General features: G+C 38.3%; 1 long non-coding RNA gene across 1 annotated transcript; it reads left to right on the top strand.

The window, feature by feature from the left end:
* The first annotated feature begins 6,303 nt into the window (after positions 1-6,303).
* Positions 6,304-10,213, top strand: LOC145667791 (uncharacterized). Its single transcript, XR_014127915.1, has 2 exons — positions 6,304-6,428; positions 9,972-10,213. It is a non-coding gene; the product is annotated as an uncharacterized LOC145667791 (long non-coding RNA).
* The last annotated feature ends 1,983 nt before the right edge of the window (positions 10,214-12,196 follow it).

Genomic DNA, 12,196 nt, shown 5'->3' with positions numbered 1-12,196 from the left:
CATCCTCTTTCATTGAATGTTCCTGTGGGGTACAGGAACCGGTTAAGCCATCACTGTCTGCAAACATAATATTGTCAAGATACTTTGGTATTTTACTGTCTCATATCTGGACCCCAATGGCATAGTAACTGGACTTATTTAAGCACGCCCGGATACGCGAAGCACAATTATTACGTAACGTACTGGGTGCCCATTGACTACCTTCATCAATCTTGCTGTACCCGGTGTTGCTTGGTGAATGTGGCTCTTTTATGAAACAGGTAATGTATTTAGGCTATAGCTGCTTTCTACCAAATCACCAAAAACTGAAAACCGGAAATAGTAAACCATTAGGGGAGACGGGGGGAATGACGGTCACCTAAGGAAGAAGGCTTACTTCAATGACAAAAAATAACTGCAGATTCGTCAAAAAAAAAACTCTATAATGTAGAGTAGAGTCTTTAGTACAAGATAGCATAGGGGTAAATAGATTTGCAACTTTAGTGTTATTTCTAAATACAAAAAACAAAAAACATACGATTGACCGGGATTTCCCAAAGGCGGGGTAATGACAGTCATAATAATCGTCAGTATATTTGACTACTCTTTGAGTTAGCAGGTTGCATAAGTAATTGTAATATACATTTAATGTCCTATGTTTGGAACTTACTTCCATTTACCCGTATCACACATGTATCACTCAGCTGTAGGTATTCCAACCAGTACACTCTGAATGAGCCCGTGTACCACAAACAGTACATCTATAGTACACTTTAGTCCCCTACTAATACACTTACACCCATTTAGGCCTCCTGTTACAATTATCGCACATACATCCCTCAGCAATAACACAACTAGAACACTATGAATGAGCAAATTGACCACAAACAGTATATCTATACCACATTTCATCATCCATGCCAACGTCTTCACAAACCAAACATGTATCCACTTGATCTACTAGAAGATTCCCCCGGTTTGTATTATCACTTATTTGAATATTGTTGCCTTCTGAGAAATGTTTTCAAAAGACTTGTCCAAACGTCTTTTAGAATTCCCGAAAGGTGTTTTCTTCTGCATACCTTCTTGACTATCGCCTCTGCCTTCTTTTCCTGCAAGAGCTTCTCTTCTTTCTTTCTTTTCTTTAGCTGCAAAGATGTTTTCATTGGAGTGCCAGTCAAAGCTTCTGAGCGGAACTTTTTACTTGTTTGACATGATTACCTCTCATGACTTGGTCCAGGTAACGGTAATATTTCACGAAAAGGTGTCGTCGATCCAGATGTAGAAGTTCCAGGTTGAATTTCCGGAGAACTTGGAGATGCAGACGGAGCTGTGGATACAGATGCAGAAGTTCCAGAATGAATTTCCGGAGAATTTGAAGATGCGATGGAGCTGTGGATCCAGATGTGGAAGTTCCTGGTTGAATTTCCGGAGAATTTGGAGATGCAGATGGAGCTGTGAAGTGGTTATTATCTACAGAAATGTCTGGAGATTGACAGCTGTTTACAGCTGTAGGTACAACCTCATTAGCCTTACATACATCTTCCACAAAGTCTCGCATCCAGAGGATAAATACCAGTGGCTTTAAAAAGAAGATACAACTTTTGCAACAGTAGCTACATGAGAATATGCTTTGCTGAACAATGCCGTGAAGTCATGTGGTCTTGTTACTTTCAAAGAATTTAGCCGCATGAAAGTATCATGCCGTTGAGTTCATTGTTCTATCTGTTGTCTTAATCAAATTTTTTTGCGTTTTAATATTCTGGCAACACTGCGAATTTCTAAAGATGACACACTGAAGATGATTCAAACCAGTCGCGGGTTGTATAGAACAGTATTACTTTTGATCATGTTAATTTATATTTCATTATCTACTTTCGTTTGTGAGAACTGGCAAAAGATCAATTTTTTTTGGACCAAAGGTCCAGTCTACTCTTAAGCGTACAACAAAACCACATACTTACACTCAGTCTCTGGTAAGTGGCACACATGTTTGTATTTTTACATGCACTCTCTCATGCACATACCTAGCACACATCCACACGATAATTAGCAGACAATATTTTTATAGGAAATCCCTGTATCCTACGGGGAATGCCAGTCACCATGACTGCTGTTACCCCCATCGCGCACATTGTCGTAAACGTAATAACACCACGACTAATCATAAACTCCGAAGCAACTTCAATGCACGTTTAAAATGTACAAGGAATATATATTAAATGCAAACAGGTTATCGAAAATAATTATCATAATAATGGTAATTACAGCACTTCTTCGAATCTATGAATTTTATATGAAAAGTTGCAAAATCACCATTTCATTTCCTGTTTCTTTGTCGTTCTTCTCCAGATTGGCGGGCTTCACGTGTGGAATTGTAAGACAGACAGCAAGAGGATAGCACATGTTAAACTTTCTCACGTGACGTCGTGTTCGAGATATCAGGGTGACCGGTATTACCCAATGACCGGGATTCCCCCCGTCTCCCCTACTTTCGACTTATTAATTTTACATATGATAGCTTCAGATCTAAGTAATGATCGTACACACTTAGTACAGATTAGTTAAAAGATAAAGATTTGGGTGAACAACAAGTCAATCATAATTTATTTATACAGGGTGTTTCAAAACAACACCGACAACGTTTGGGAGGTGATTCCTGACACCAAAATAAGACCAAAAGTATACATTAATCTGGGTGCACAAATGCTTCCTTTCGGAGTTATAGGCTGCCGAAAATATGAAAATATGAACTTTAAAGGTCCATAGCTCCAAAACTATGGAGCGTTAATTTTGGAGAAGAAAGAAGAAAATTAGATGGGTCAAATGGAAATCCCATGAAAAAGTGTTGAGAATAGGAGGAAAGGAGAGAACAATATTATACTTAGAAGAGTAAATAAAGGTTGTTAGGGCATTGTCGAAGAAGCAATTGTATTCTGACGAACGTAATAAAAGATCTGCTGTAGGCCCGTAGTGAGAAAACTAAAACAAGGGGTTCGATATAATTTTGGGACGAGTTAACTTGAGTTAACCTTACATTCACAATTTCTTTTCAATGACTTGGTTTTAAGTTTAACGTCCCTTTCAGCAACAAGGCTATATAACATGTAGACCTACAGCTTAACGAGGGATCCAAACCACATGAGCTCCCGCCAGGAATCGAACTCATACAGAATTTTTTGTTGGAAGGGGTCCAATACTGTTAGACACTACCAGTGGCATATTTACGATTTTGTTTCGGAGGGGGGTTTGCTAACTTTATTCCTCGAAATGTGAAACTTCTGCAAGATATTTCATTTACTCTAATATAGTAAGTAAAATTTCGAGGGGACTTAAGCCCGGAAGCCCCCCTTAAATACGCCATTGGACACTAGGTTTATGTAATATTAAACTGGCATTATTCTGCACCCGAAAAGACCACATATATAATTTTTAAGTACTATCACCTATACTCTCAAAATAAATAAATAAATAAAATAACTAGCTTGTTTTTGTAGGAAAGGAAAAGATGGAGGTAGAGGGTAAGGTCAAATCTTTAGGCTACATCAGTAATTTCTCTGCTAATCTAATACAGTTTTATTAAGAAAGTATACAAATGAATACTGATTTATGAATTCCGTACCTGCTGTACCTCTTGCGTAGGTACGCCCCTGGTGTAAGCCTACTAGTTTCTTTAAAGTAGTGGCACTATGTAGTACTGAGCACAGAATCCGTAATTTCACAACAAATATCGATATTGTATCTCAAACTATAATCTATGCAGTGATTTAAAAAAAAGGAACAGAATGTTTTCTTTTTATGACTTAATAAACACGCTTTTTTTTTTTTTTTTTTTTTTTTTAAGAAATACTGTACTAAACGGCGTGTCAAACATCTTGGCATTTGAAGGCGGCGCTTCAAAATCTCTTTAAATGTTGCCAGCAAATGAGAGACCAGCGTTATTGCCACGTTTATTTTGTACACATCCACGTCTATCCCTTGTCATCTGATCCCCCGTAGTTTGTCTGTTTAGCCATAGCCACACCCATTTACCACTTGAAAACGTCGCGCTAGAGCTTGAGTTTTATTCGTTTAGCTGAAATGCCAAGATGTTTGTCGCAGGCTTTAATATACACTTTGTTACACATTTTAAATGTAAAGCACTTGTTAATAACTACAACTAATCCTCGTGTTTAACTTAATGCTCTTTCTATATCCATGATCTTACCTTATTCTATTCCAACTCTCCTCCAGTCTGAAGATTTTTAGTTCTAACCCTTTCTTGAGCCACTTTTTTTTTCTAGATGTGATAGAACGATACCCTTTCCATTTTACGCAACATACGCTCAAGACAAAAAAAAAAAAAAAAAATCCTATTTCCCTATGAAAAAAAAAACTCGGCTGTAGTACGGGTAACTTTTTTCAGTGAAGCAAATAAGAGCATACTTAGGCTTCTTTGAGGGGAAGTGTACTTCCCATTGCCTACGAAAGGGTTAAAGGAAAGCGTAATTACAGATTCAAATCTTTTTGAGAGTTAATCTAAAAACTTGCTCTTGCCAAGTGGGCTTTGTGGTGGCCAAACACCACGTGCGTGTATTTTCTCGGGGTTCTCCCTTCCCTCTCACTTTCTTCATTTCATTGTTTCATTCTTTCTCCTCGTTGCCGTCTCCTTTAGCTTGCACGGAATAACTGTGGAACGTAAAACTATAAGATTTCATTTAATTTATAGTAGTAATTTGAATCCAAGTTTATTAGTAGGTCATATGTTTCTAAATTTACGCTACATAAAGTTAAATTAATAGGCATAAAATACTTTGTGTGGAGCAGAAACATTACGGAAATACTTTGTGTGGAATATTACGGAAACTCAACGAGAAACAGCTAGACAATCTAAATGCAGATGTAGAGAAAACTGGAGAAATTAGCTAGGCAGAATGGGAAATCAACGAGAAAGTGTTAGGAGTAGAAAGGAAGATAATAATAAGATTGAACAATTAATGAGAAGGGAAAAAAAACTGTTTAGAAGGTTGCTTGAGAAGAAATTATGTAGTATACGTGGCGGAAGGAAAACTAGAGAGAGGAAGACAGGCTATACTTGACAAGGCGAAAACGTCGCCTGGGGATCGTAGTGCATAGAAGCTTCTTCTAATGATAATAATGCTTCGTAACTTTGGTGTTGCAAAACAATGGCGATGCCCAGTGCCGTGCCATAGAAAATCAGCGCACGGGGCAAGAATATACGACGACGCGCCCCCGTACATATGAGCGATGTCGACAGACCAGCATCGAAGTGCTACCATGGTTGGCGCAAAACCTTGCTTTTCCTCGATTTTGAGCAATTTCCATTACTTTTTTCCTTCCATTTTATATACTATATGTGAACATGCATTTTCATAACATTAGTAACATCATAGGACCACTTCCTAAAACAAGAAGAGGATTTAAGTACATACTAGTAATATTCCAAGTAATTTTCCTCTCTCTTTTTTCTTTTCTTCTTTCCTTCCGAATTTTTTGCCCCCTTAGTTTGGCGCCCGGAATCGTCGCCCCACGGCACGGCATTGGCGATTCCACCTTTAATTTCTTGGAGAAGGGAGCAAACGGAAGGATAGAAAACATTTAGGGGTAAATTATTTTGTTCGTATACCGAGAAGGATGTTTTTTGTATTACTTAATCTATATTATAATATTACATGTGTGGGGATCAGACGGGAGCGTGGCAGTTGTAGTCACGAGGGGGTGCGCGCGCTCCTGTCCCGTCTTCTAGGATTGACACTGGTTGGAAAAAGACGCAGAAGACAATTACAAATATCTACTCTTCTTGCTTTCTTCAACGATCTCATTTAGTCCAAAATCCATTTATATATCGATTATGGTTTTCAATAATTGAGTATGAAAAATGGGCGTAACCATTCGAAGAGAATAAACCACTTTTCTTTCTTTGAAGTACACTAATCACCTCCAGAGAAAACCTTTCGTGCATGAAGATCAAGGGCTCTTCATAATGAGACAAAAACAAATTCCTTTGAAGGGAACTACAACATTTTTTTTTAACAGGAAGAATTCACGTCCACTCACGGAAGATTGAAGGTCTTCTCCACATGCGGAAGAACAAGAGCGATTAAGCTGTCCTAATCCAACACTCTTTTACGCACCACAAGAAACAGGCATTCTGGTAATTATCGGAAACTGAAGCTGGTTGACGCAAAAATCCCTCTTTGTTATAATATATACAGTTTGTTTGTCTATTTATCGGGCGTGGTCAATGACTCTCACGCTCTTACTTTTCATACGACCTTGTATGGTATTTTTTTCCCCTGTGCTTACATCTTCAAAATGATTGCTCAGCTGGACATAAGGGGTTTTGAATTTCCGTTCTCAAACTGTATATAAAGGTACGAGAACAGTTGACCAGATATCAGTTTGATCTGAGAAGCCTATCCTTCACACCTACCAAGATGTTCAAGTTGGTAAGTATAGACAGGGTGTTATTTTCTTTCTTTCGGAATTTAATTCAGTTATCCGGTCTAAAGACAGACTTCAACATCTCCCAGAAAATAAGATTTAATGGAAATAGTAAATGGTGTTAATTTTTACAGTCATTTGTGTTCTCAGTTGTTACTTCAAATGCAAATGCCAGGTCTGTTTAATGATAAATTAATTTCGCGTATTTTTTTTTTTTTTTTTTTAAGTGAAAAATGCTTGTTACTGTTAATGCTTGTTAACTTTATGTTGAATTAGTAGGCAGTTTTAATAAGTTCAATATACCATACATATTCACAGTATCAAAATATCCAACATATTACAACTTTTTCTATTGTGAATGCGCGTTGTTCGGAGACCATTTTAAGTTATAGATCTGTATCTACATGATAAAGGAATGTTAAATTTCAAAACAATCAGGGGCTGCGTTGGCTCTGTGGTAGAGCGTTCACCTCTGGCGAGCGGGGTCTCTGGTTCGATCCACGTTCGTGCCAATTGGGCTTTGTGGTGAACAAACACCGTGTGCGTGGGGTTTTCTCAGGATTCTCCCGTTTCCTCCCACTTTCTTCATTCCACAATTTCATTCATTTCTCATTATCATCGTCTCCTTTAGCCTATACGGCATAACCGTGGGATGTAGAACAAAGATTTCATGTTATCTTTCAAAACAATCAACTTGATTAACAGGTGTTGCGAAGATGATTAGTTTATTGATATCTTAATTAATCGTGGTTAGCGTAAATTACCTATAATTTAATTTACCTGGCAAGTGAAATTTAGTGGTTAACGTTCTTGTTTCATAATTGAGAAGACCCGTCTTCGAACCTAATGGCTAGTTGGTCAAAGTTCTTTTAGCGCTTTCCTGTTCCGCTACGCGATCTTTAGTTATAAGTTCTGGGATAGTTTTTTTTTTTTTTTAATTTTTTAAAAACTTTTATTAGTGGTTGATTTTTAATGAAGTTAATGTAAATTGTCTTCGCTTGCAGTACTTCGAAGTTCTGAAATAAATAAATGGGATTTGGTTAGTTTAGAAAGATATTTTTAAGCTGGTTTATTTAAGAACTTTATTTTCTTAAATAGAATACCATGTATTAGTATCCACTCGGTCGTGCTTTGTGAATATATGTTCTTGGGTTTGTTCTCGGATGAAGTGCATGAGCTCTCTTGTGTAGATATATGTAGTGATCATACATCATACATGGTGACCATACATACATACATGCACGGTGATTGTATCTGGCTTCGATTCTAGGTGAAAGCTCATGAGGTTCGAATCCCATGTTGAGATGTAAGTCCATATCTCATTTACCCTCGGTGTTGAAGGGCATGTTAAACTTGAAATCAACTAACCAACCAATGAGGTGCATGTAGTTTGGGTCCAAAGTTAAAGTTCAGTGCAGGGGTTGAAAATGAGAGGGGACTCGAAGGGACGCCATTCTCTTAATATGCTGCAGTGTTTGTTCAAAATAGGGAAGAATAGCCGTGGTTATTAGTAAAAAACTTGGATAGTGATCTTAATTTTATTTGGTTGTTGTTTGTTCTGCATCAAACACTGATGTTTTAGTTGGTGGCCCACGAAAGTTTACTTGTGATCCCTCCCCCTGGGCTTGTATTATGGCGTCGCCTGATCAGACTGTGTCAATTAATGACCGTCTCCTTAGTTCTGGAATTCTGATTTCACCCTTGAATATACATAACTAACAGTTAATGTAGATGTCAAAAGTGTTTCAACCAGGGGCGCCCTTAGGATTTGAATTTTGGGTAGGCCCTTCCCTCGCTTATGGATACACATGAAATATAGTTATTCTTTATTGTATCTTTTAGAATTAATATATTTTCAAAATTTTGGGGCAGGCCCGTGCCTACCCGCTAAAGTCGCCACTGGTTTTAACTCAAATGTCAGAGCGAGTTAACAATGTTCATATTTAGAATGCTCCATGTTCAGTCCCAGATACCTATTAGCAGGCACGATGGCTTGGTGATAGAACGATATAATAGGTTGTTCATTCAATCCCAATCTATCTAGGTTCTTTATGCACCACAGGTTTTTTAGTTCGTTAAATCCTATGTTGATGTTTTTAAAGTTCAGTGCGCGGTGTGTAGCTTCATATCACTACAAGAAGTGTCTTACCACAACTAATATCAATGTTACCAGTGCTTTTTCTAGGTATACTTCTAGGAACCATTACCCCTTCCCTGTTCGAGCTTAGGTAAATTAAATTACGATTACATGCCAACAATGGCGTATTTAAGGGGGCGGGCTTCCTGGCTTAAGCCCCTCGAAATTCAATAAACTATTTTAAAATATTGGAATATCTTGCAGAATTTTCACGTTTCCAGGAATAAAGTTAGCAAAGCCATCCAAAAACAAAATCGTAAGTACGCCACTACATGTAACTCTTGTGTAGGATATGTGGGCGCGGTGGCTCAGTGGTAGAGCGTTTACCTCCGGTGCTTGGGGTCCCTGGTTCGATCCCAGCTCGCGCTGTGTGGACTTTCTGGTGGACAAACACCGTGCTCGTGGGTTTTCTCGGGGTTCTCCCACTTTCTTCATTTCACTTATCATCACCGTCTCCTTTAGCCTAACCGGCATAACCGTGGGACGTAAACCTGAAAAATTTCATTTCTTGTGCAGGATACGTTTTTAAGCAAATAGTATACTAATGCAGCCTCCTCACATTTTGATTTTGCTCCTTCCCCTCTCCCCGGAGAAAGTGTTCTGGAATAAGGACTCATGTTTGCTTTCTACTGACATGAAAGCTTAAAAAGAATATAGGAAACTATCTTAACTCGTTTTTGAATTTTCACTTAGGAAAATATATAAATCTTCGCTTAATGAGGGTTCTTAGTGCTTCCACCAGATAACAAATCATGATCTCACACACTCAGTGACGTCAACCATTGAATAACAAGGAAGTGCCTTTACAGCATGAAGTAGTTGTATCGTTTTATTGCTCTACGGTTGTATTTCCTAAGAAAATGCAGTAATGTGTGTCTTTGATGCATTTCCAAGAACGATGAGAATTTGAATGTATGGTATATATATGTAGTGGCGGATCCAGGATATGATCAAGGGAGGGGTAAAACATATTTTGCCGTTTTATCCAGTGTAAAGCAGGATTGAAATCCATTTTATCCAGTGTATACCTGAGCGTCAAGGGGGGGCTATAGACCCTATAGCCCTCCCCTTGGATCCGCCACTGTATATATATATATATATGTAGTGGCGGATCCAGGATATGATCAAGGGAGGTGCTAAACCATAGTTTGCAGCTATATCTAGTGTAAAGCAGGATTAAAGCCCGTTTTATCACGTGTATACCTTAGTGTCAAGGGGGCTATAGCCCCTCTTGGATCCGCGCCTATATGTATGCAAAATGTATTTTGAAGAAAAATATTCCAAAATCTTTTAGGAAAGCTCTTGCATACATGAACGCTGTGTAAATATCAGATTACTTTATTTACTTACTTATTTAAAACCCTGTTTTAAAGATTGTTTCACTAACATAAAATTACTTTTCTTTTTCCAGTTCGTTCTTCTGCTCGTTCTGGCCGCTGCCTCTGCTCAGTTGCTGCTTCCATCAGCTCTTTCCACTCAGGGCAGCGCTGTTCTCCATGGGCCTTTCGCCAGCAGCGCAAGCTCCAGGATCCAATCCTACAATCCTGGACTTGTGGGCTTGGGAGCCTATTACATCTAAATGAGGAAGAACAATAACTAATTGTCTTCTCCAGGCTTCTGTACCTATGTAAATAAATATATACCATACCTACATTAATAGTTCTTTCAATTCTGATCAGTTACTGTTACTTATGAAACAGTCTGCAAACTTCTTGGAGTTATGTTAAAGGATAAGGTATATGGTGTTCAGTGGCGTATTTAGGAGGAGGGCTATCGGGTTCAATCCCTTCCCCGAAATAAATTTGTTATATGCACAAATTCATTAAAATCTGTCAGCACGTAAAAGGAAAAATATAAGTGCTTATTCACGTGTAGTGCATATCCCCCCGGAAACAAAATCCTAAATACGCCACTGATGGTATTAGAAGGCAGCACTCCGAGTTTCCTTTGAACTGATAGCAAATGAGAGACCTATAATGTTGTCACATCTTTGTATAAATTAACGAGATGTATCTGTCAGCTGTTCATGTGGTCGCGCTGTAGAGCGCCTGTTTAGCCCATGCCTTTATTACCCAACAATGTCGCGTCCTAGAGCCTTTCTATTTGAACTGTGCCTCTTCTGTCGCTGCTGTCGATGAGTGTTTTCCCATACTTTCCTCGAAAGAGGGGGAACAAGTTACTGCGGCCGAGATCTTTCAATTGTTGGATGCGGAACCGTTGCCACAATGAATTATTTCACGAACTTCGCTGTGTTCTGTTTTCTTAGTTATTCTAAGTAGCCTACGATCTTCACTCAAGATCAAACGACTCAATAACAAATTGGCAACACAGCTAAGGTCATTCACATATTTTTCCTAAGGAAAGGGAGGGTGGCGGGGGTGGAGGCGAAGTACGTTTCGCATATTTTCCGAGGGTACACCTGAATTAGACGTGCTCTTGTCTTCATTTCATTCATCTAGGCTACACGCCATCGGTTGGTTATGTCTCACGTTTTAGTTTGAAATAACAACTTCCAACCTTTTCCTTAAAGGGCCAGTATCGGAGGAAGGCATTGTTCAAAAAATAAGGTGCCTCATGACGATAATGACAAATTAACTCTTGATAACAATGACAACGCCAGACTCATCGAAAGTTTCCTCGTGGCCGCTTATACCTTTTTGACACTTTTGCTGCTACTAAGAAAATTTGTTTAGTTTTTCATTTCACTATAATTCTATTACGTAATAAATCCGCATATTCAACTCTGTTGAAGAAAGACGACATTTTATCGTATTGGCCTTGATTAATACCAATTTTTAGTTTGTTTTTTTTTTAGTTTAACGTCTCATGATTATAATTATGGGAGACGGTGATGATGATAATGAAGAAAATGGTGTAATATGAAAGTGGGAGAAGATAGGAAAATCTAGAGGAAACACACTCACAGGGGTTTGACAATTCACTTGGTACAAGCTGGGATCGAACCAGAGACCCCACACACCAGAGACAAACGTTCTACCACCGAACCACCGTGGCCCAATTAGTACTGCTAATAATCAATGTGCTAAATTGTAGAAAACATAGCTTTAGAGAACTTCGTTGCGCTGAAGCACTTTTAGTTTGTTTTGTTACATATCACGAGTTTTGTTGTCGAAAGAAATTTTTAGTACAGAGAGTAAATATTTTGCTCTTTGTTACAAGCTTTCTAATATAGAAATGATCATCTGGTGCGTAAATGCATTTATTAACTTCTTTGTTTTATTATAATCAGTGGGAACACAGCTAAACGAAATTTAAATCCAATCCAACAAATTTTCAAAGAAACAATATTTCAAAAGCTGACAGAAGAAAAAGCGCCTGCAGTTCGTATCTTTTGAAAATGATTCTGTCAGCTTTCGTTTTGAAACTGATAATGGAGACAGCAATGTTGAATGTTACATTTTCAGTTGTGCAATTATGGGAAGAAATATCTCCGTAGCAGCGGATACGCAGCATATCTTGCCAAAGGCGGACCTACGTGAACTATGTGAAGATAGTGGACCATTCCTTTCAAATTCCTTGTGTTTTAATATTGTTCAAAAACCCTGACTACTTACATTTCTTAGGCAAACTCTGTATTATTAACCGTTAGATTCAATTGAATCAAATAAGTTTCTG

This window comes from Thermobia domestica, chromosome 1 (assembly GCF_964235325.1).
Source record: "Thermobia domestica chromosome 1, izTheDome1.hap1.1, whole genome shotgun sequence".
Classification (NCBI taxonomy): domain Eukaryota; kingdom Metazoa; phylum Arthropoda; class Insecta; order Zygentoma; family Lepismatidae; genus Thermobia; species Thermobia domestica.
The sequence above is the reverse complement of the archived record's forward strand: the minus strand, read 5'-3'. Positions and strand labels throughout refer to the sequence as shown.